This window comes from Neomonachus schauinslandi, chromosome 1 (assembly GCF_002201575.2).
Source record: "Neomonachus schauinslandi chromosome 1, ASM220157v2, whole genome shotgun sequence".
Lineage (NCBI taxonomy): Eukaryota > Metazoa > Chordata > Mammalia > Carnivora > Phocidae > Neomonachus > Neomonachus schauinslandi.
The window spans coordinates 203,844,748-203,849,221 of record NC_058403.1 but is presented as its reverse complement, the minus strand read 5'-3'; positions in this window follow the sequence as shown (position 1 = coordinate 203,849,221).

Genomic DNA, 4,474 nt, shown 5'->3' with positions numbered 1-4,474 from the left:
TTTACAATAGCCACGATACGGGAAGCAATCTAAGTGTCCATCGGTAGATGGATAAAGAAAATGTGGTATATACACATACACACAATGGAATATTACTCAGCCATAAAAAAAGAATGAAATCTTGCTATTTGTGACAATATGTATGAACCTAGAAGGTATTATCCTAAGGGAAATGAATCAGACAGAGAAAGACAAGCACTGTATGATTTCACTTATGTGTGGAATCTAAAAAACAAATGAACAAACAAAACAAAATAGAAACAGACTCATAAATGCAGATAACAAACTGGTGATTGCCAGTGGGGAAAGGGATGAGGGACGTGGGTGAAACAGGTGAAGGGGATTAAGATAAGTAAGTCCGAAGGACGTAATGTAAGGAAGATAGGGAAAATAGTCAATAATATTGTAATAACTGTGTAGTGACAGATGGTTAACTAAACCTATCACAGTGGTTATTTCGTAATGTATAAAAATATCAAATCACTACGTGCTACACCTGGAACTAATATCATATTGTATATCAAAAAAATTAGACTTCAAGACAAGTTTACCAACAAAGATCTGACATTTTATGAGACAGAGAGAGAAGAAAGGAGGGAGGGAGGGAGCGAGGGAGGGAATAAGAAAATGGTACATTTGGGAAGCTGAAAAATATTTTTAGGATGGTGGTGGATGGGGCTGGAGAAGTGGTCAGGGACCCAATGTGGCAGATCAGATTCTGATTTGGATGTGGTTCAAATGCCTCCTCCCTTGTACGAATTTAGTGTAGGACCTCCCTCTTCTGCATGTGCCTTATTGTTTTCCTCACATGCTCTCTGTTGGAAAGTTCCTTTCTTCCATTAAAGAGGGCACGCGTGGTGATGAGCACTGGGTGTTATACGCAACTAATGAATCATTGAACATTACATCAGAAACTAATGATGTATTATAGGCTGGCTAGTTGAACATAATTTAAAAATTAAAAAATAAAATAAAGAATCTCATTAGCAGCTAAAATTAGCAACACAAGAAACAATAGGTGTTGGTGAGGATGCAGAGAAAGGGGAACGCTCTTACACTGTTGGTGGGAATGCAAGCTGGTGCAGCCACTCTGGAAAATAGTATGGAGGTCTCTCAAAAAGTTAAAAATAGAGCTACCCTATGACCCAAGAATTGTACTACTAGGTATTTACCCAAAGGATACAAAAAAACAGATTCAAAGGGATACAGGCACCCTAATGTTCATAGCAGCATTATCAAAAATAGACAAACTAGGGACGCCTGGGTGGCTCAGTCGGTTAAGCGTCTGCCTTCAGCTCAGATCATGATCCCAGAGTCCTGGGATCGAGTCCCGCATCGGGCTCCCTGCTCCGCGGGGAGCCTGCTTCTCCCTCTGCCTCTGCCTCTCTCTCTATCTCTCATGAATAAATAAATAAATAAATAGACAAACTATGGAGAGAGCCCAAATGTCCATTGACTGATGAATGGATAAAGAAGATGTGGTATATATATCATATATGTATATGTGTGTGTGTGTGTGTGTATATACAATGAAATATTACTCAGCCATCAAAAAGAATGAAATCTTGCCATTTGCAACGACATGGATGGAACTAGAGGGTATATGCTAAATGAAATAAGTCAGTCAGAGAATGACAAATACCTATGATCTCATTCATATGTGGAATTTAAGAAAGAAACAGATGAACATATGGGAAGGGCGAAAAGAAAAAGGAGAGAAGGAAACAAACCACAAGAGACTTTTAACAATAGAAAACAAACTGAGGGTTACTGGAGAGGAGGCAGGTGGGGAGTGGGCTGGATGGGTGATGGGTATTAGGAGGGCACTTGCTATGATGACCACTAGGTGTTGTATGTAAGTGAAGAATCACTGAATTCTACTCCAGAAACCAATATTGCAATGTATGTTAAATAAATAAAATTTAAATTTAAAAAAAAAAGAATCTCATTAGCACTGATGAAAAATTCTGCAATCCATCAGTATACTTGAGGGCTCAAGTACTGTCGGGATCAGCAGTCCTGAGGACCCAATCTTTATCAACAGACTTCTAAAGAGGTTCACTGCCTCCAGGACACTTACAAAGCACCTGGTCTAATGCTTTATGAATTGGGAAAAGACTCCTCTGGGTTTGCTTTGAGTGATCTTGGAGGAACTGATCTTATGCTAAGATCAAGTGTTCTCATTGATTCTCTACCCAAGCCACTCTTTCTCACTCCCCACACTCCATCTCACATCTCTCCCCAGAAGACACCCACTCAAGCACGTCCCTTCCTCAGGGAAGCCTTTCCAGATTCCTTAGTAGTCCTGGTTGGCCTCAAGTTCTCCTAGAACCATATACTACTCTCCTTCAGCATGCTTATCTTAATGAATCATATATTCATTAGTGTGATTGTTTTCCAGGTTCCCCCGCTTTTCAAAAGTTCACGTTATACCATCTCACTCTTAGGAAAGACCTACATCAGTACCTGTTTTTGCTAACTAAAGGGAATTTGAAGATTTCTGCTTTTATGAAAAAAGGGTGAAAAGTGAAAATAGCATTCAGCATTTGTTTTGTGAGGAGTGGTTACAGACGCAGCACACACCCCAAGCGGCGAGAGTGTCCCCACCAAGCTCCTTCCCCAGGGACTGCTCTCAGCATCTCTCAGCATCCAGCCACCAGAGCTTTGCACCACGTCTGTGAGCATCTGTGCCTTATCTCAATTTATTGTGTGCATGCATTAGCAAGACGTGCCCTAAGGTATCAGAAAAGCCTAAGAGAGGTTATTTTGGGGGTCCTAAGAACACTCAAAAATTTTTCCATACAAATTAATAGTAACTGCTTCTTCATTGTATGCCTTTTGGGCTCAAGAAAGGTTTCATAGGCGTGCTCCACTTTGGGAGAGTGGGAGACACCTGCTAATGACCGTCTCCACTGAGTAAATGTAAAGTCCAGCACAGCATGGACAGTATCTCAATTTTCTCCATTATATTCACCATGCTTGACATAGTAGACAGTTAATAAATGCAGCGGGAAGGAGAGAAGGAAGGGAGTGAGGGGAGGAGGGGAATAAGGAAGTCCTACCTAAAAATGCCCCACCCCCGGTGTGGGAGGAAAAAAAACACTTTCTGTGTAACACCATTAAGCCTTCCCCCAGCTGGAAAGGCTCCACGTCTTGTGAATCTCAAGGGGGAATCTGTTGGTGAGATATCTCACCAACAGATTCCCCCTTGAGATTCAAGATGTCTTATCAATTGATATGTAGCTGACCGCATCAGGACCTCAGCTCTGTGAGAAATGGCTCTGTGAGGGCAATCCTATCATAATCCCTCTTCCAACAGTAGATTTCCACGTACTTGCTGGGATTCTCTCTCACTCATTCCTTCCCAGGTCTTTCCTCACCCATTTCTGAACACAAAAACATGTTTGTTCTCTCCATGGCAAGAGTAACCACAACTGCAAATTCTGCTTGTTCACGGCAGTAATACATTATAATTATTCTTTTATCTGCATCTCGTGCCTTATCAATAACACAACTTATAGCCATCATTAATTGCTCTTAAGTCATTGCATCCCACTGTAGTGTGAACCAGGTCTCTTCCCAGCAGACTTGGCTCAGCCCATTGATAGTATTGATTTGTGGCCACCTCCTTCCCCTCTCCTTTGCTCCACCCTCATTTTGAAAGAGACATACAGTGCACACATCACAAAGCTTCCAAAACACCAACTGGCTGACCGGAGTCAATCTCCTCGTGTACAGTGAAAGGCAGGTGTCCCAGAGTGTGTCAGAGGCTTGTGCAGGTCTCACACCAGCTAGTGGAGATCAGTTAGGAATCTGCAGCCACTATCCAGGTCCTGGATATCAGCCCTCTCAACTAGGAAGTGATATTGGAAAGAAAGAGTTGAATCCAGGAGGTATTCAGGAAGTAAAATTGGGTGTTTTCTAAATAACAGACACTTTTTTAAGTGCTTTGAGTATATTAACTCCTTACAACATTCAAGCAAGATGGACATTACTGTCTCTTTTTTACAGATATGGAAACTGAGAGTCCAAGAGGTTATATTATCTGTCACTAGGTCAGGCATCCAACACAGACAGTCTGATTCTGAAGCCTGTGTGTTTTACCATTATGCTATTGTAACTCCGGCTGAATTATCTGCTTGCTATAAAGTGAAGATTGCCCACTTATTTGCAGCCCCTCTACCTGCACCCCTTTACATACATACACACTCATACACACATACACCCACATCTACATCAAATTGGCAGGGTTGGGAGCAACTAGACATGTAGATACCCACGGGGTGGACCAGACCAGAGAAATTGGCCATACACAGTGGGCTCACTTAATCAAGGTCAGAGAGAGAACTGTTTTTGTCACCCTGAACAGTTTGGGCTAGTTCATTTATCCTGCTAAGCTTACGTGATCTTCTCAGGCTGGACTTGGGGAAGTAGTCAAGCCCTTCTTTGATTTCTTTTTCATTGATCTGACCCT